This window comes from Pseudorasbora parva, chromosome 21 (genome assembly GCF_024679245.1).
Source record: "Pseudorasbora parva isolate DD20220531a chromosome 21, ASM2467924v1, whole genome shotgun sequence".
Lineage (NCBI taxonomy): Eukaryota > Metazoa > Chordata > Actinopteri > Cypriniformes > Gobionidae > Pseudorasbora > Pseudorasbora parva.
Genome location: NC_090192.1, coordinates 21313658 through 21335779, shown reverse-complemented (window position 1 = coordinate 21335779; position 22122 = coordinate 21313658). Strand labels below are relative to the sequence as shown.

Genomic DNA, 22122 nt, shown 5'->3' with positions numbered 1-22122 from the left:
CTGTTTCATCTGGGTCCTGCCCACTACGGAAGGCCCCGAGCAGGCTCAGGTGATGGAACAAGAGGCAAAGACTCTCTTGGCCAAGGAAGCTATAGAATATGTATGTGAATATGTATCCGAGAGAGAGCCCAAGTTCTGGCTGGTACTTTGTTGTTCCATAAAAGAATGGGGGATTGCATCCGATTTTAGATCTGCACATCTAAATCGATCGGTCAAAAAGCTGAAGTTTAGTTGCTGCTAAACTCTGCTTAGGATAGTGTAGCAACAGCACACAAACACCACATTCAGTACACATTCAACATCCCTAAATGTTACCTTTGAAGCAAATCATGACTCAAATCAGGTCCGTGAATTGATTTGTCTCGATAGACCACGATGTGCCTCAGGTTTCCTTTTGGGGGGGAAACATATCAGTTTGGGGCATTTCCATTCAATTTATTATTGTCACTCTGCACTTATGAAATACATGGATTTTGCAGTGGCTCCTTTGCTCACTTAGAGCACTTGGCGGTTCCACACGGAGATATTCACCTACATGTGTTCAGTTTACTTATTTAAATTGTGCAATTGTGCAAACTCATAATTAAAACTCGCCTTAATTAAATTAAGTAACCCTAACTTAATTGCAAGTTGTTGCACTGTTACTTACTTAAACAGTTTAAGATGCCAACTTAATTCTATCTGTGATCTGAGAAAGTATACTCATGACTAAGTGAAGTATACTCATGACAAGTGAATTTCAGCATGAATACATTAATTGCTTTGTTTTACTATTTTTGGCTTTATTTTACCATTTGTCTTTTGTCACTATAACCCCAATAATGAAATTAAATAAAATGATACATTATATTTTTTTCATTAATAATAAGAAAACAAGTTTTTTTTTTTAAATGTGTTACTATGGTTGTTTTGCATGCTAAAATAGAAATTATATTCTGTATTACAAAATATTTTGCAAACATATAAAAACACATCAATATCCAAATATGCACACTTTTGAACCAAAACCCTTAAAGTTTGCCGTTTAGTGCAATTGCAGTTATTCGCAGAATTATCAACTTTACGTGGGTAGTGCCCCGGTCGGCACAGCACGGAGGAATCAAAGGTTTTGAGGACAATGTGCAGCTGTCAGGAGAAGCGCTGCCAGTCACTGCGCTGGTGTGGATACTGTCAATCACAATCACAGACTTTACTGTTTGAAAGTATGACCGACATAAGAATGTCATCTGAACAAGTAAGTAGCTAACATCCACTTCTGTTCTGAACAACTAAGGAGAAAAAGCATTGCAATACATCGCAATGATAAATCTAACGATCGTTTATCATATCACGTCAAAATGCAAATTATACTTTTTTCAAATTGTTAATGTTATCAGGATTACGTGACTACATTTAATGAATAGGGCTACCGAATATTAGGGCTACTGAATATTAGTAGCACAGTTTCTATTTCTGTGCAGTCTAATTTTTAATCGTCATGTGGAGTAGAGGTGAAGATCCCTCTCATGGCAAGCACAAAATACAGTAACTGATGTTACCATAATGCACATAGCAAACGAGAAAGGCACAACAAAGAAAACTCACTGTAAACCATATTGTTGTCTTTACTTAAACAAATCAAGTAATCTTGACTAAATATTACTAGTTTAGTCCGGAAACTCAAAAATATAAGTTAATATAACTTATTAACCTACAAAGTACATAAACTTAAGATTTCAAGTTGTATGAACTCAAAATCATAATTAATTAAAATAGCTCGCTCTGGTCTTGCTTTGATGTGATTAGCCATGCTAGGAGTTCTGTCTTGCAACAAGAACTAATTCACTGATTGGAGGACATTTACAAAAGGCGGTCCTTTTCGCCTCATTGCTTTGTTGCTGATTCAAATCAAGATGGAGACTTTTTCATTGTGTGCAATCTTAAAATGGGTAAATAAAAATTCGTAAGTTACTAAACAATAATAATAATAATATGTGAACTAACTTATAACTAACAAGACTGACTTTATTTCTGTTTTAATGAAAATAATAGTTTTGTTGGAAGTCGCCATGATGGAGATAAGCATTTGCTTTAGTTGGGCTCTTGACCCATGACTGTGTAATATTCATAGTTCTCTGGCTGCTTTGTGTTTGAGACACATTTGCGAAGGAACAAAAAGTCAAGAGAAAATATCTTCAAGTGATGTTGTTTATTCATTGATGATGATAATATCATCATATATTGGCAGAAAAATGTTGCCAATTTCTATTCCATGAAATCTAGGGAAATAGTTAGACATACACAGATATCAAGAATCCGTGGATGAATCTCTACAATGGTGACAATCAAAAAACAAAAACAAAAATCCAGATAAACAGATCAACTCTGAACATAAAACAAGCTACAAAAACATCAGAACAAAACAGCAAGAATCAAAGAAAATTTGTCACAATTCAGATGCACAATTTATTCATGTCACAATGCATTTTGAAGTTTTGATTGGTTGTACTCATCATGGTGTACTGAACTGCTGGTGTACCCAGTTTGGTGAACTTAACAATTTAAGTACAGTGAACGTGAGCACCAAGTTAAGCAAACTTAAATATACAAGTTTTGGGAGACTCCATTACTCGAGTTTACTCAAATCAATTGAGTTCAATCAACTTACTAGGGTTTTCAGTGTAAGTGCATGAATTAAGCAAACAGGTGTGCTACTGTTACATAGCCTAATTCAACCATTGAAATTAGGGCTGGGTGATATGGAGCAAAAAATTATCTCGATATCTTTACAGGAAAAATAACCCCCTAAAAACTACAGCAAAAACAAATATGCCAAATATCACAAATTCTTTTTTTAATTAAAGTTCAAAGAGGTAGTCAGTTCATGTAGGAACAAAGTGCTTTTGCGACATTTAAAAAAAAAAAAACACTCCCTGATTACATAAATAAAAATAATTTAACTGTAAAAGAAAATAAATAATACATATAGCCTTCTTTTCATTCTTTTCATGCTTTTAAAAGATTAATTAAAGACTCATTTTTTACTCAAAGACTTTTTAATCAAAGACTCATTTTTTTTCATGACTGAGATATAAACAAACTGATTTTGTCATAACACCACTTCCTGTTAAATTTGTTTCAAAATTCAAACAGTAGATGTCGCGCACTCTTTACTAAAGCGTGACTGAACGCCTCATCATGCGGATCATGTACACATGAGCCGATATTCACTTCTTTTCCAGTTACAGAACGAAATATGAATGTCAGAAGGTAGGCTATATGATAGGCTTAGGCTACAGCACAACGTAATGAAGAGCACTGTGTCTCAGGACACCCGGGATGTCTCGTATTTCCCTCTTGGTTAAAACATGAATAGACCTATTCATCATAATCCCGTGATAAAGCTGACAAAATAATAATAATGATATTGCAATAATTTTTTAATGTTTTCAAATGATATGCGATCATTTTGACATTTTAACTGAAAACCATGCAATCAGTTAGACACAAATCATAAACTGACATGATTGTGACCGCGTCTCGCACCAATAGTGTCAATCACTAGCCTGACAAGCGAGACCTACATCGAGATGTTTGGTCTGGAAACTTGCCATTGACAGGGCTCAATCCGAGGGGCGGGATAAACGGTTGTCTTTCAAACTCCTTCTGCACGCGATAGGATAGCGCTACAACCAACCAGAGCAATGAAGGTGAAGCAGAGCTCGCTGACAGATTAAACATTCGCCGTATCTGGTCGGCTAAACTCCGAACACATCTTCCCTTTTTAAGAATGACTTCAGTGCCGTTCTTTGTTCTTTTCTCAGAGAAAAGCTTAACTCCAAGTCTTCCAGAATCGCAGTCAAAGCTGATTCGAAAGACTGCCGTTCGCCAGTTTCTGTGTTTACTAGAAGCACGCAAACGCAACTCGGCCGTCGTCATTATGGCCCCGCCCGCCGACTCTACACACGATGTGATTGGCCCGTCCAGATTGAGAGGAATAACAGCTCAGAAGGGTATTGAGAGTTCCTAGAGGACACTTGCGGGCAGATTAAATTTGCTGCCGCTAGGGTGCATCTAGATTTCTAGGCTAGTCAATCACCTGACTGTGGGTGAAACTTGCGATTATTTCTTTATGAATTTTAGCAAGCAGTTGTGTTAAAAGGAAAATCATGGTCTCTAAACTGAGTCTTGAACAACGCACGCGCTTGTCAACATGATAACTAATCCTCACCTAGTTGCGAACGCCGCCGTGTTCAATGAGACAACACACGAGGGGAAGGGGAACAAAAGCAACGAGGCGGGAGGCACGCGAGCAAAGCACAGAGAAGGCAAAAAAGCAAAGTGGCGTAAACAGAATTAAATACAAACAACATATCGATATATACGATATGTCCAAATCCATATCGTGTTTAAAAAATATCTCGATATTTTTTAAATATTGAGATATCGCCCACCCCTAATCGGAAAAATTTTTTCTGAAAAAACCCTTCAAAATACGAAGTTCACGCCACATTTAATTGGGGGTTCAAGCACGAAGTGCTGAAACCCTATTGTATTTGTACTGATTTTTATTATTATTATTCAGCCGAAAAACGCATCGTGCAGACCAAACCGTAAGGGCTAGAGACTTGAAACTTGGCCAATAGGTAGTCCAAAAATCGAGAGCCCAGTTCAATCATTAGGTACTAAACAGAGATCAAGTTAAAAGTGACCAAACACCTCCACGTTTTCCCTATTTAAATACAGTTACACGAATAGTTGAACAACCAAGTATGATGAGTACTTCGACTTGGCGCAGTAAAAAGTCACACCTGAAAAATCATCCCTCAAATCTCCCCCTCACACTCTCATTTGCGTCTATAGGGGAGAGGATTTTTCAAGCGTGACTTTTTACTGCGCAGACTTTTACTGCCATTTAAGATAACTCTTAGTGGTAAGATAAAATGTTTTGTGAATACGGCCCCTGAATTATCACATGACACAAAACAATACCCAATTAGATAGCAGGCTGAAGACTCTAAGATGTACTGTAAAATCCATGTTCACACTGTCTCCATGACTTTATCTAAACATTAAAGGTGTCATGAACAGGCTTTAAAAAAAATGTTATACTGTTGTCCGAGGTCAACTAATGACGTTTGTGTTTTTTACATTCAAAAACCATCATTACCAATAAGTAATAGGCTATTTTCCACACTGTTTTGAGGCTCTCTTCAAAACGCTGGGTTCTGATGGGCGTGCAGCACTAGAGACTTGAAAGTAAACGTCCACGGCTAGGATTGGATAAGATTTGCACATTTAATGAGCTTCAGAAAGGGATATTATGAGATTCATCGGCCTGCCGATGGGCTTACGTTTTGGTAGCATTTCTGAAAAACACAAAGCCCCGGGACGTTGGGCTTTGCAAGCCCTGGCGTGCTAAAGGTATGCTCTGTTAGACACGTATAAGCAAAACGATCTATAACAATGCAATACTATTACATATAAAAAAAACACGTTTTGCTCACATAAGTGTGTTGCACCATTCCTCCTATCGGCTACAATATAGAAATACCATTGTGTTTTAATTAGGGCTATCAATCGATTAAAATATTGAATTATCATGAGTTCATTCGCGATTAATCGCAATTAAAATCGCACATTTTTATCAGGTCTAAATGTACCTTAAATTAATGTTTTTTAGTTTTTAATACTCTATTTAACATAGGTATGGACAAATATGTGTGCTTTATGCAAATGTACGTTTATTATTAGTGAAACCACACTCAGAGCATGTAGACTAGACATGTATCAAAGGTCACAGATGATATTCAAAGAACTAGTTAATGTCTCTTAAGCCGAAGCTTAAAAATTCAGAATAAGCAGTGTTTCTCTCATTTTAAGAATATAAATAAAGAGAGTTTTTACACTGGCAGTTTAATTTAGACCAGGGCACAGTTCGTATGAAAGATTGGTAATGTGAAAGCTGTCATGAGGACCTGTGAGCGCACCAGTAGCACATCATACCTGGAGGAGGTCCATATTCCATGAGTAGGAATATAGTGTGGCCCCTTTAAAAGATGCGCGTTCCCTAATGAACTGCCGGTATTTTGTGTGTGAGTGTCGAACTGTGCCGCAATTCACGTGAACAGTGAAGAACACTGACTCAGGAGCACTCTTGTTTAGAAAAGTAACCTGCATATTTGTTTTAGCTGGTTTATCATATGTATTTTGTTCAATAAAACACATGTACTGCAAGTGGTGATGGTGTTAATGATTTACCTCAGACATGAGCGAGAGTTTGCAGTGCATCGCACTCAGACTGCAGAGAATGTGCTCAGTGAAAAAACACACTTCTTTCAACCTGGAATCTAATAAAAGTTAAGGAGAAAATATGGTAGCTTATGTAGGCTATAACTGCACTTGTTTTAGAATAATACTAATGTTAACCCTTTTCTTTCCCTATTAATGTTTGCAGCTGCATCCTATACATCTGGTTGATCTCAATTTCTCCAACTACGGGCCATGAATCAAACAGAAAATGATCGCTGCAATATCGCACGTTAAGAAAATTGCGCAGTTAAAATGAATATGTTTCAATGCGCTATTAAAGCGTTACTTTTGACAGCCCTAGTTTTAATACCAAATGTCTGCAAATCCTAGCCTAGAAATCTAGGCGCACCCTAGCGGCAGCAAATTTAATCTGCCCGCGAGTGTCGTCTAGCAACTCTCAATACCCTTCTGAGCTGCATTCGCCTAACTCTTGCCGGCCCAATCACATCGAATTACTGAATTACACGTGCTTATTACAGGGAGTGCAGAATTATTAGGCAAATGAGTATTTTGACCACATCATCCTCGTTATGCATGTTGTCTTACTCCAAGCTGTATAGGCTGGAAAGCCTACTACCAATTAAGCATATTAGGTTATGTGCATCTCTGTAATGAGAAGGGGTGTGGTCTAATGACATCAACACCCTATATCAGGTGTGCATAATTATTAGGCAACTTCCTTTCCTTTGGCAAAATGGGTCAAAAGAAGGACTTGACAGGCTCAGAAAAGTCAAAAATAGTGAGATATATTGCAGAGGGATGCAGCAGTCTTAAAATAGCCAAGCTTCTGAAGCGTGATCATCGAACAATCAAACGTTTCACTCAAAATAGTCAACAGGGTCGCAAGAAGCGTGTGGAAAAATAAAGGCGCAAAATAACTTCCCGTGAACTCAGAAAAGTCAAGCGTGCAGCTGCTGAGATGCAACTTGCCACCAGTTTGGCCATATTTCAGAGCTGCAACATCACTGGAGTGCCCAAAAGCACAGGGTGTGCAATACTCAGAGACATGGCCAAGGTAAGAAAGGCAGAAAGTCGACCACCACTGAACAAGACACACAAGCTGAAACGTCAAGACTGGGCCAAGAAATATCTCAAGACTGATTTTTCCAAGGTTTTATGGACTGATGAAATGATGTCTTGATGGGCCAGATGGATGGGCCCGTGGCTGGATTGGTAAAGGGCATAGAGCTCCAGTCCGACTCAGACGCCAGCAAGGTGGAGGTGGAGTACTGGTTTGGGCTGGTATCATCAAAGATGAGCTTGTGGGGCCTTTTCGGGTTGAGGATGGAGTCAAGCTCAACTCCCAGTCCTACTGCCAGTTTCTGGAAGACACCTTCTTCAAGCAGTGGTACAGGAAGAAGTCTGCATCCTTCAAGAAAAACATGATTTTCATGCAGGACAATGCTCCATCACACACATCCAAGTACTCCACAGCGTGGCTGGCAAGAAAGGGTATAAAAGAAGAAAATCTAATGATATGGCCTCCTTGTTCACCTGATCTGAACCCCATTGAGAACCTGTGGTCCATCATCAAATGTGCGATTTACAAGGAGGGAAAACAGTACACCTCTCTGAACAGTGTCTGGGAGGCTGTAGTTGCTGCTGCACGCAATGTTGATGGTGAACAGATCAAAACACTGACAGAATCCATGGATGGCAGGCTTTTGAGTGTCCTTGCAAAGAAAGGTGGCTATATTGGTCACTGATTTGTTTTTGTTTGGTTTTGAATGTCAGAAATTTATATTTTTTGTGTTCATTGAGAACATGGTTATTGTTCAATAATAAAATTAATCCTCAAAAATACAACTTGCCTAATAATTCTGCACTCCCTGTATTCTGTACAGGCAGTTTCGTCAGTCGATGACGTTAAGATGCGAACGCGATTGTTTGCTGAGCCTGGTGTCTATAAAAGCTTTTCTTTGACTAACAAGGACGTTTTCAGATCTGAAACTTACAGGATAATCTTATATTACCATGACCTTTTATATATCAAAAGCTCAAGTGGAAGTTGATTTCTCAATTTATCACCAATTTAAACAAAATTCCCCCACAAATTTTCTGTAAAAAGCAGTCAATACACTAAGTGTAATTTTTTCTAGCAGGTCGTCCGCCATGTTTGTTTACATTAGTCACATTTGTTGTAAGAGATTTTGCAAGATTTCCCATGTTCACAGGCGGGACTCAGTTGTTGGAATCTGTAAGTGTGCCTTCCTGAACACATCACGGCACTCCACACAATAGCAGAACAAAATTGATTTCTTATCGTCATGTTTGTGTACATCACATTTTTTACATTCGACAGACTCAAGCGCATGTATGTCAGAAACTAAACTCGCATTTGTAGGCCTATACTGTGTGTCCAATGTAGATAGATATGGAAATAGATATGAAATTGAATAACTCCTGGTACGACAGGTGCATTAGACCTATATATTACTCCACCCATAATCTTTATACCAAGTGGGATACTACCCATCACAGATGTGTAGTCAGTGATGTTTTCTGTTTTCTTTTGATGCGACACAATGCTCACATACAGTGTACGTAAGTGTCAGCAGTTGAATGCCAGTGGGCCAGGCATATGGTGCGTTAATGCTTTTCACTGGAGGCAGTAATACGCAAATGTATTTGCGGGCATGACGTCACAGATCCCAAAATTTCAAAACAAGCCTCATATACCCAGCGGTCCAAGGCTTTTTGACTTTTCTTGTACATGTAAGTATTTGAGAAGACAGGACAAATGACTGCCAAGGTTTAATCAAACAAATGGGATATGACTGAAAAGCCCAGTATGTAGTCTTTATTAGAACATGGTTTCAGGCCAGAAGTTATTCCTTCCCATGGATTCAGATCTCGAGTCCCTTATAGGGGACAAAAATGAATTACAGAGTCTCAGGAGGCAGAGACCACAGGAAGCTTTCTGTCACAAAGAATTAACAAAGTGATCAACAGTTCTAGCTAGCAGGATGAATTAAATAATGGATCAGTCTACAAAGTGACAACAAAAGAGTAGAAGCAAATGTGTGGATTTCTTGAAGCTTTTCAAAGAGATTTTGCATTAAAATGTTTTAGTGGAATATGGCTTTAGCAAAAAATAAAACGCATATAATTAAAACACAAAAGTCACAATAGATTCAACACATACCATCCTGTTCAGGTTAGTTTTGAGAATCTGGAGACCATTCCTGAACAATGTGTGCAGTGTGGCAGGGCACATTACCCTGCTGAAAGAGGCCACTTCCACCAGGGTGTACCTGGTCAGTACCAATAGCTGCGTTTCCACCGTTTGGCCAAAAGCGGGCATGCTAGCGGTCACTACTGGGGCTTCATCGGGCCATGCCGGGGCTTCCTCTGGGCCAATGACCAGGGTTTTTTGTCCCGCTGAATACCTTGGATAAAAGTGGACCAGCTGTGGTTTAAGGAGTGGTTACAAACAAAGACAGAGTTTATCTGGAGTCTGGAGATGGCAGCGGATGATTTCATTTAAAAGCTAACATCAGCATTAAAGATTTTTTAAATAATTTTAGCTCAACTCACTTTCAGACAGCAGCGAGTGTTCTCTGAAACAACTTCCGTTTGTGGTCCGATGTGGATTCGCATCAAAGTAGTTATCTTCATATGTGATGCAAAAGACTAACCATTACTATAGTAAACATAGTAAATAAGACCGCTAGAAGTCATATAGGCTGTCTCACATGATAAGGCTCATATCAGTAGGTCTCGTCTCTTTATAATGGAATGTCTGATATCCATATTTAGCTCTGCATGTGTCAAAATAAAGCAAATCCTGTTTTTTGTGAGCATACTGTTTTTCTGACTGGAAATGTAACTGTATTGGGACTATCACTGGGGATAGGGCTAAAGCTCCTCAGGTGTAGAATGTGTAGAAATGACCATTCTTTCTATATGTGATGTAAACTGTCAAACAACATACTGTCCTGTGACTACAAATAAACAGAAACAGACTGCATAAGTATGCGTGTCCTCTTTCTTTTGTGAAATAACGGTACATAGGCCTATACCGCTTTATTTCTGTAGGAGTAATGTGGAATCTTGACAAAAATATATTCATTATGATCAATGTATCACTTATTATTGTAAAACATCAATGCTTGGGTTTTACATCTTTAAATAAACGACAAAAATGCCAACAAACGGACGCTTTTATCACGTTCGTTTTGCGATCTCACTAGTTTCCAGTGATTTCTTTCTGATTCATTTTCTGATAAAACTTCCATTTATTGGTGAAATTATGAGTTTGTGTGATGTTGTTCCAGAGAGGTGTGTCACGGGACGGGTTTTATTGAAGCTTTCCCGACAGTGTGGTTTTGGGCTAGGTGCTACAGGCGGCCTTCTTCCACTGCTTCAAGGTCTAGTTCTGACGCTTGCATGCCCACAATGAGTGCTTGCTTTTCACTTTCGATTTTGTATTCGCAATCACTCCCGCTCTTTGTATAGGCCTATAATTTGCAGGCATCAGGGAGCCACTATCTATATACAGGGTTTTGAAATCGCTTGACCACACATTTTACAAGATAATATTTTCAGACATCCCACCTCTCCCGAAAGGTCCTGGAGTCTACCACATATTGATAGCAGCTCCCTAGCGCCCGCAAATAATATATAAACAATATCCTGGAAATCAAGCAAGCGAGAGTGAGAAAGCCTGTTTCCAACTGGTATTCAGATGCGTGGAAGTGATCAGCCAAGACGTTATCGCTACACCTGGTAATATCTTGTGTTTCAAATGCAGCATCTGTGACCACGTGCTATTTTATGGAGGTTTGAAACTCATTAACACCCATGTCTCCTGGAAAACATTTTTTTGCAGGGCGGGATGTCTGATATTTGTCAAATACCAAATCCTCTTGCATCTCTATTTAGAGCAGATGCTTTCACATTATAATTGTAGTGTCCGTTGTCAAACTGAACTAAAAGGATTTTATTTTTATACAAATAAAAGCAAATGACAGAGCTGCGGTGGCCAAGTAATGTAATCAGTGTACATTCAAACATGCGTAACACCAACTACCGCAGCAAACCTAGACTTCAGCATCATTAGAATGATTTTTGAATGATCATGTGGCACTGCTTTAGCCAGTCCCTCCAGTTTTTCGCGATTCTGCGATCGCTGATTACAATACAAAATCAGAAAAATGTCGCATTTTTTGCGATCCTGCATAATTTGCCATTTCACCGCAAAATAATCACAAATTTATTTTCAATAACAAAAAAAAATAAATCTAAGTGAACTATCTCTAATTTCTTTAAAATTAAATACATTGTTTTCATGAGGATTACAGACGTTGGGGTGCTTGCACAGTGTGTCTTTGTAAAAGCGAAAGTAAATCTTTCTCGCCTGCAATCTCGTCTCGCATAGACCTAAGTGCCAGGACCAGACGAATTGATTACTCTAGATGGATGAATGACCAATTAAAAGTATGATAATTAACACCAAAAAAAAAGAGTTAATAAAAGCGTTGTATACCACGAACTCAATTCGCTCCTGACACACGGTGACAGACTGATGTCAGGCGGAGGATTTGCCGGCTCTCAGTGCTCGCGAGAATACAGATCTGTTCTATATAGGCTTATGCCCTTAAACAATCATAATCAAATAGCCTACACCTATTATTATGTCTAAATGTCCGTCTTGACAGTGTCTTGAGTGAATAGGTTTGGGAAGTGTGTCAGTATAGGCTATTGGGTCCGTGTATTACTGTAGGCAGTAATCTTTAAAGTGAAAGCAACCTAGACTAACAACCACTGAAAAAAATAAAATAAAATAACAGTAGCCTGACTTAAACGATAAAAAAACGACTTAAAGCATTTTTGTATTCATTTATTTATCATTGTAGTTATTTGTCCTCATATCATTTGTTTATTAGTTCTTATTGTATTACTGACTGTTTACTTGATTACCGTAATTTAATTATTTGAGAACTTTTTATATAGCCTAAGGCAATTGCTTATTGCTGTATTTACTTTTCCCAGATATTTCCCACCTTAAGCGATCACTGGCCTTTTTTTGTAAGATACCAAAATAAACAAGATTTGTGCATTTTGTTTGTTCTATTGTTGTGTATGATTATTGTGCATCTAACATAATACATAATATGGTAAATGTGGTATCTTAATTATTTTAAAAAACATCGCAAAATTTTGCGCAAATTTCTGGAAATTACCTCCACAAATTCAGTCATAGTTCGCAAAAATCACAAAAAAATATTGTGAAATCCTGTAGGGACTGTTTAGCGCTTTAGAAACATTTCTTATTATTTAATTAATGTTAAAAATGGTTGTGCTGCTTAATATTTTTAAAGAAACTGTTATAGTTTTTTTTCAGTATTCTTTAAAGAATAGAACATTTTAAAGATGCATTTATTTTAAACAAACATCTTTTTAACAGAACACCATGTTTGTACTGTCAATTTGATTAATAGAATACATCTTGTCTATCTATCTATCTATCTATCTATCTCAATGTTAGTAGTCTCTTAATATTTTCCAGAGCTATATATATATATGTATGTGTGTGTGTGTGTGTGTGTGTGTGTGTGTGTGTGTGTATACATAGGTATATAATGTATTGTATATTATATATAAAACATATACACACATATACACACATATATACATACATGCATACATATCCAATGCATATAGTAATATGAATGTATACAGTATAATTTTGCATTTAGGCAGAGATTGGTTTGAGAAAAAATAAAAATATATTTTTTTTAGCTCTTACAATTAAAAAACTGGACAAATTAGATAACATCTGTGATGCTGCTACCATTCTCACATCTACACAGCTTCCACACACCTCCACTGAATCAAACCTAAAATCAAACGGCCTGCACCCGACAGAGCCCTATGCGAAGCAAAGAGAACACTGCCCTCTGCTGTTTCAAACCAGTATCTGTTGGGTGTTCACCAAGCAACCTGAATATGTTGTAACCCCAGTGCTCTCATTATTTGATAAGGCATCTGAGGAGTCCAGACTCACAGCCTCACTTCAAAGACTACAAAAAGACACTAGGGGAACTTATCATGCATTTGACACATATTACTGCTTTTGTTCAAATAAACAAGCAAGAAGTGCATTAATGCCAAGCCCCAAGGGTCAAAGTTGGAAAGCGACGCATCAGTCATGCAATATCTTTGCCTAAAGGAGATGCAAACTTTGCCTAAAGGAGATGCATTCCTGTTCTGACAGCCGAGTTTCTCTCCATCAAAAAATGCTTGGGAATATAAGCGGCCAAAGAGAAAAGTAGTGGAAGATTGTATTAAAGAATATAAGATCCTCAATCAGATAAAGACAGTGTCCCAGAGCCAGAAGGACAGAGATGCAGTGAATATTAAGCAACACTAAGGCTTTATGTAATCTAAGACTGTGCCAAAGCTCTTCCTCGGAGATTGTCGTCGCCGTTCCACCTACAGTCTCTCTCACCATCATCACCCTATTTGCTCAATTGGTATAGGAAGAATTTTCTCTCACCAGCTGGACTGTCTCACGTTGTAGGTTACCAGGGGAACAAAGATTCAGCAGTCGGTTTCTATGGAGAGCAAACACAAACCTCAAGGTTACCAACATTAAGGAGTCTTATTCATGTGAAGAGGCTCAGAATATCTGACAGTTCAACTGAGCCTTCTATCTCGAGCCTGTCTGCTGTCTTTTTCATCCCCGTACAATCCATCCCCAGAATGACAAGAGAGGTGAACAACAGTGATGGCTGAGTTCCTATTGCTCCTCTGTAATGACAAGACACAACAAATCCCACACCTGAAAAAAGTAGACCTGCTCCCATGAAACTATCTGCTCGGATACAAAGCTAAGTACAGCTTCTGAAAATATCTGTATTCGGTGGATTTCTCAGCTTTTTCCCTTTCCAATAAAAATGTTCTCCGTCGTAACCAGCCAGAAAAGCGATTTCACAGAGTGAAAGTCTTCACAGGGTACTTGATGCTCCGAGTCTGCTAACAGGCACTCTGTGCTATTCCGAGAACACGTCATGGCATCTAATGAAGACAAAAGCAGAGGTTTGGGGAAGGAAGGTGTGGGTGAGGAAGGTTAATGTTATATTAATGGACACCTCTGCTGTCCTTGACAAATCAAGTGGCCCTGGTGACCCTTTCCTAGACTTTAACTTCATGACAAAAAGACTTATGCTTGCTTTAAGTCATTTATTTTACTCTCACGTAGTGCATTTTTAAAACGAGGTGGTGTCTGCGTGTCAGTTGCTTTGTGAATCACACTGTATAATTCTCATATTTAGTTATTCAGCAGGGACTTGGTGTTCGTGCTTTGGATTCACACCAACACAGTGTTTGGAGCGAGTTCCCAAAAGAGCCCAATTTTCAGGATGTTCTGCTGTCAAACTAAATCCCAAGACAGATGGGAACCTGAGATTTTTATTCCTCCTGCAGCAGGTTCAAACGAAGTTGAGAATTAGGTTTCTATAATTAGTTGACTCTTTGGAAGTCATGTTTCCAAACTGTAAAAGAAACTGTAATTTTGTAAGAGACAACATGAAAAGACTTTAAAGGGTTGATGAATGGAGAAATCAACTTTCCCTTGAGCCTTTGATATAAAAGTTAATGGTAATATAAGAATATCCTGTACGCTTCCGAGCTGAAAGCTTACTTGTTAGTCAAAGAAAAGCTTTTATTGACACCAGGCCCAGAAAACGAGGCCCTTAAATCAATGACGTATTAGAAGGGTAAAACAGATAGATGTGTACGCCTGCTTCTGTAACGACTGCCAAACGACTTGTGCAGCTAAACAAGCAATAAACATGCCAAATATAGAAAGATAATCATTTGTAAACAAGACACAGGTCTTCACTGGATTTGCAGACATATTGGCCCTCATTTATCAAAAGTGCGTACACCAAATTTCCAGCGTACACCTTGCGCGCACCCAAAGTTGCGAGCCTGTGCGCTTTACCTGACGGTTCAGGGTTAGGCCCGGCAGCGGCGCACGGACTAGGACTAAAATAATTCAGACTGACAAAATAATAAAAATGACATTCTTCTTCTTTTAAATAATACTAATAATAAAATAAATAATAAAGACATTCTTCTTCTAAATAACAATAAGTGTCATTAATAATAAAAATCATAATAATAATAATAATCTTACAAATTGTCATGCAATTATTAATGTGAATGAATGGTAGGCTACTCCACATCACAACATCATCATATCGTACACCCCAATAGCCTACATGGGCCGTGATACGAAATTAAATGCTAATTGTTTCAAAGCATGTTCTGTAAAATAATGCATTGTGATAATTTCTCATCCAAACAGCTATTTAAACTGCTGGAGTGCGCTTCTCAACCCCCACACTATTAACAGTAGGCTACTCTTAATTTAGGTCCACATTTTGTTTTTGTGGGTGCCTTTATTCCCACTCTTTAAACTCTCAAATGACAATTTCGTTTTTTTCCACTTCCCTGATGGTCTCGATGGGCGTCTCAATCATCTCACTAGTTCAGTTATCAGGGCACTGATCAGGGAGTCAGCCCATTGACTTATGTCCTAATCAGTGCCCTGACTAGTGGACTAGTAAGATGATTGAGACGCGCCCGATCTCCACGTTGGAGAAGTTTCGCTTCTTTTGCCGTCTTCCGTGTATCCATGACATAAAATGAGGGCGTGGGGCAGGCGGAGACTTGAATATATAGGGGCATGTTATTCTAATGACGATCGTTTTCAGCCGCGGCATTTATCAAGGGCAGGTATTGCGTACACCTGGATTGCAGAGGTGCGCACAGCTTCATAAATCAGGCGGTGAGAGGAGTGTAAGCATAATCTAACGCCAACATATACGCCCGTTTCTATGCAAGATTGATAAATGAGGGCCATTGAGATTAAGGGTGCGTTCACACTTGTAGTTCGGTTAGTTTGATTCGTTTGGTCCAGACCAAAAATCAAAAAACAAAACATATAGTCCTGGTCCACTTAGCGTTCACACTGGCATTTTTAACAGTGACCCTAAAGTTACCGAACCAAAAGCATAGTAAGACAGTCACAACCTGATTGGTCGGCTTTTATGACGTAGGAGCTTGCTTACCAAGCATTCAAAACTATGCTGTGTGCTTGATTAAACGCAATCATTTTATGCCTGTACATATGGCCTCCTAAACAGACAAGGGAGTTGAAGCTCATTAAATATGCAAATCTTATCCAATCCTAGCCGTGGGCGTTTACTTCCAGGTCTACAGTCAACACGCCCATCAAAACCAAGTGTTCCGTAGAGAGCCTCAAAACCAGTGTAGAAAATAGCCCATTACTTATTTGTTATTATGTTTTTGAATGTAAAAACATGCAAACTTCATAAGTTGACTTCAGACAACAATAAAAAATATTTAAAAAAACAGCTAGTTCATGACACCTTTAAAAGGGATAGTTTACACAAAGTTAACATTCTGAAATACAGTGCACCTGGAAAGTCTTTGCAGCATTTCACTTTTTCCACATTTTATTGTTACAGCCTTATTCCAAAATGGATTTTTTAAAATTATATTTACTGAATTGCCAATGATTGTGTTCCACAGAAAAATAACAATATGGCATTGAACCAGTGAGTAAATAATACAAAATGTTTAATTTTGGGCTGAACAATTTCTTTAAGACACAGCAATAAAGTAAGACAGGTAAGACTTTTTATATTACAGTCCTGTCAAGATGAATCAAAATATTTAACATTTAAATCATTCATTTCATTTACTACTTGGACAAGTAGCATAACCACTTAGCTTTATGTAAATCTGACTCTGTGGCACAAATACGCTTGACGATCATTATGCAAAATGACATTTACTCTAAACAAATCACATCCTTAACCTCCACACACGCTTACAATCTCTCTCCCACGCACAATCCAATTTCCGTAGTACCTAACTGTGTGTGATGAAGAGCCCAGGCCAATAAGCTTCATTGATAACTTGCAACTGGCATGACAACTTTGCCAGTGATGAAAGTGATGAAAATATCCCAGCGTCGCCGCTGTGTTCGAGATATCTGACAGTGGCGCATCAGTCACCCTCATCTTAGCTGTGTTACTCAAAAATATAATCTTATTTTCCTCGCATCAGTCCGGGCGTAAAGTAGGTCGCTGGGATAGAAATTAAGCTGTTGACATGAATGCTCACCTTCCCTATCCAACTTTTTGACTTTTGGGAACACACCAGCAAATACAGACAGACAGAGCACAGATGGATTGTCTTAACACCACAGCAAAACTTAAACTTGTGTATGATGCAACAATAACCATTATTATTTAAAAAGTGCAAAAACTAATATAATTAATTTGTATGACTTTATGCATTAATATTAATATAGCTACCTTTTTCCAGAACGTGGAAGTCTCGCCCCCCACTCATAGTGCAATTATCCTTTATCCTTCTGGTCTCTGCAGTTTCTAGTCAAAATAATCTATTTTTCGAGCTGATAAAGTAATGTTAAAACTATGAAAATGATTTTAAATTAAAGCAATAGCTCCATATTGTCATAATTACCTTTTTTTGGTCAGTGCTTCACCTGTTAAAGTTTAATGAGTGCGTAGATGACATGAATCTGCTACAATGAAAACACATGGGCGCTCATATCCTACAGCTCACGAATGAGTTAAGTTTGGAGGGGGTTTAGTCCTCAGAATGATAAGAACACACTTTACCTTTTATGGGGAGTATTTTAACTTAAAGTGCTGCAAACATTCTAGTTGAATGCCACTTAACACTACAAATGTAAACCATCACAATAATCTGATACAAATTGTATTAAACTCAACACGCTACAAGATGAGATTTCACAGTCCACTGAAAAGTAGGCAGTCAAGGCCTAATGGTTAGAAATTCAGACAAGCAAGCCGAAGGTTGCAAGTTTGATTCTCAATGCTGCCCACTGCTCCGGGTGTGTGTGTCCAAGGTTTGAAGTGTGTGTGTATTCGCTACTCCTGATGTGTGTGCACTAACTTAGATGGGTTAAATGTAGGGTTGCCACCCGTCCCTTGAAATACGGAATCGTCCCGTATTTTCAGGAAAAATGACGCGTCCCGTATCAAAGCAATACGGGACGCGATTTGTCCCGTATTTTACATAGGTCCACCCGCAGTGTGTGAAGACACGTCCTATTCTGACCCTAATTGGGTCGCTGCCGTCGTTGGTTTGTTTGATTGGTTTGTTTCAGGTTCACGGGCCGTGAATCACGGCCAATCAGAGTCAGAAGAGGTAGAGGTTCTTTTCTATATGGGCAGAATCCATTTGAAACGATGGCGGAGGCAGGTCCAAATACCTCCCCGCGCCCAGCTGTAAAAGTTTCAGAGCAGAAACGCAAGCGGATGCAGAGGTACAGACGAGAGTGGGAAGAAATAAATATTTGGCTGGAAAGTGTCCGCGGCAATGAATACCAAGTTATACCAAAGAATACCAAATACCAAAGAATACCAAATTTGTCGGCGAGTGTTTTCAGTGGCGCACGCTGGCCTGTCAGATGTGAGACAGCAGGCAACGGGAGAGCAACATTCACTAAATGCAAGAGCTCACCGAAATCAAAGCACTGTCGCACAGTTCTTCATACCTCAAGCATCTCCTGAGGCAGACAGTTATGTTTTTTTTTTTTTTTTATCACCTCAATTTTTTGATTGATAACGTTAGATTTCATAAATGCTGCCTATTAAGAAATAATGTTAATAATGTAGGCTACATTAATGATGTTATGGTATGATTTGTTTATTAAGGTTAAGTTGTATAGTCAGACACAAGCATTACTTTAATAAGATATATATATATATATATATATATATATATATATATATATATATATATATATATATATATATATATATATATATATTTTTTTTTTTTTTTTTTTTTTTTTTAAATCAAAAAATGACCTTTTAGGAATAAAATAAACAACTATTTGTTATGCTTAACAAATTTAAATAATTGCATCATCCAATACTATATAATTAACAATAGACTATATAAAAACGGAATAATACATAAATATATTTACTTAACTTACCAAAAATCAAAAGGTTGTTTAGTGTTTTATTAAAATAAGAAATGATTGTAGATATTATATCATTTACAGTTATTTAGGTGTGGTTTTACTGTTTGGATGGTGTTACTGCAAACAATGACAAATATTTTAGTCAAAATCTTTGTTCACAACACTACAAAATTACTCGAGTTAATTTGCAATTTCTTATCCTACTCCCCTAGGTTACAGCAGCTGAGTTTGTTTTTCATTGTCATAGCTGTGTATTATACTGAGTGCATCTGTTCACACTGATTTCAATAGCAGATATCATATTATAATGTCCATTGGTATCAATCTTATATATATATATATATATATATATATATATATATATATATATATATATATATATATATTATATATATTATATATATATATATATATATATATATATATATATATATATATATATATAAATTAGGTTTTAAGTTATGATATACGACCACTGCACTGGCACACCATCGGGACTGTGGTCATCGTGGCCCCGAGGGCTGCGGCAGGCGTCCCTTATTTTTCTGTATTGAAGGTGGCAACCCTAGTTAAATGCAGAGGACAAATTCTGAGTATGGGTTACCATGCCTTCACGTCACTTTCACTTTAGAATAAAGCAAGCCAAAGGTATCTGGATGTCATGCTTGTTTACAATAGATTTTCAAAGTGTGCACCCATGAATGCTTTTCAACATTGCCCACAAACCCTTACGGCCCAGAAAGCACTCTAATAACTAAGCATTATATCAGAGATGGTCTATTTATTGGGAGATTAGATAGTCCATTGCGTTACCATTGAATAAAGCATAATGACTAACTTGGATCATGTGCCTTGATAATACATTGATCACATCACATGATTGCATAACATAACACATACTGATCACATTACAACCCTGACACCATGGAATTGAGTTGTACAACAGTCAATCACTATTTGCAGATACTATAGAAATTAATAAATCTTACCAGAAATGTTGTAGGCTAATGTTTTTCATAGTCCATCAAGACATCAATGGGTAAGTGCATTTTCACAATGTTACTGTAGTTTCAAAGAGCAAGAATAAAAAAGCCTGAAACACAAGCAAATAATACCAGATTGATGCTGGCCATGGCATTCTACAGCAACTGTAAAAAATGTATATAAATACAAATAAACCCCAGTCCCAGACCACCTGTCCATAAAGCAATGCAGCCTACAAATATTTCAGAGGTGTAGATAATTAATTAATTAAACGTGTGTGTGTGTGTGTGTGTGTGTGTGTGTGTGTGTGTGTGTGTGTGTGTGTGTGTGTGTGTGTGTGTGTGTGTGTGTGTGTGTGTGTGTGTGTTTTAATATTTAAGAGTATGTCTGGATCTGAGACAAAAGTAAACAATAAAATATTTACATTAGGAGATTAAATCTGATAATAACAGTTTCGGTGATCTTTGCAAGTTTGGCGCTGGTCTTTCCCGCCATTATTGGAAAGGCCACAACCTGAACTTGCCATGTGCCTCAAGATCAGATTTTGAAAGGCTCAGCTCTAAACTTATACCCAACTATCCGTTCGAGACGAGTGGACTAAAACGAGCCAGGAGAACAAGTGGAAAGTTAAGTGTGAACGGATGGGAGTTCTCTTTCTATATCAATTTATATGTAAATCACAGTAAATTACCAACCATATGGTAGTCCTCATTTACAGTTCTCCCGAATTCATCCTTGCAGGAGGGCAGCTGAAAGAGGATCCATCAACAGCTAGATTGCTCTGTCGATAACGTGTGTTTGGCAGGCCGAGAATGGAGCAATGAAGCCATCTGGAATGACTGTGCTCTGCCTATACATCGCCCTCGTGTGGCCTTAGGTGAAATCAATGGAGGAATTGGAAAATTCAGTGGGTTAGAAAAATAATGACTGAACAATGCCTGGCTGAAAAATAATTATTTTGTTGCTGAAAGGAACGTTTGTTTGCTGATATCTGAAAATGTGAAACTTTTCATATAAAAAACAACAACAACTAAAATGTCATTAGGCTAAATGAAGTGCAACTCTAAACCATACACCTCCCAAAATCATGTTTTAGGCCTACTTTACCCGAATTCACAAATATAGCAATAGTATTTCAAAATGGGGGAAAACTAAATGTGTGTTGACAAAGAATATGAAAACAGGGCTTAATGCATCACATTTAAACAGCTCACCCTATATGAACTCAACTGACAGTTGTGATGTAAATGTGGTTTTCATTTACCATAGAGAGGGTGAAACTGACGTCACACCGTGTTGAGTTCTGGGTAACTGCTTTGTTTATACGCCATATTGGGAGGATTGCACTGCCTTTCTGCGAATGAGCATTATTTATTTTTAATGAGTCATGATTGTGAAAAATGTCACCATTGTAGGTCATCCTTGCTGCCTTGAGAATTACCATATATGTTTAAATGACGATTAATTATCATCACCTCTGAAATATTTGTAGGCTATGCATTGCTTTATGGACAGGTGGTCTGGGACTGGGGTTTATTTTCTATACATTTTTACAGTTGATGTAGAATGCCATGACCAGTATCAATCTGGTATTATTGGTTTTGTGTTCCAGTCTTTTTTATTCTTGCTCTTTAAAGTACAGTAACATTGTGAAAATGCACTTACCCTCCCATTTCTGGTGATTGATAAACTGAGAAAGACAGCCTACAACATTTCTGGTAGGATTTATTAATTTCTATAGTATCTGCAAATAGTGATTGACTGTTGTACAACTCAATTCCATGGTGTCAGGGCTGTAATGTGATCAGTATGTGTTATGTTAT

At 37.8% G+C, this 22122-nt stretch overlaps 1 long non-coding RNA gene across 1 annotated transcript; it reads right to left on the bottom strand.

Annotated features, from left to right (window-relative positions):
- Positions 1-13673: 13673 nt before the first annotated feature.
- LOC137056480 (uncharacterized) lies at positions 13674-21110 on the bottom strand. Its single transcript, XR_010900359.1, has 3 exons — positions 20995-21110; positions 20305-20408; positions 13674-13850 (listed from the first exon to the last, which is right to left on the bottom strand). It is a non-coding gene; the product is annotated as an uncharacterized lncRNA (long non-coding RNA).
- Between the last annotated feature and the right edge of the window lie 1012 nt (positions 21111-22122).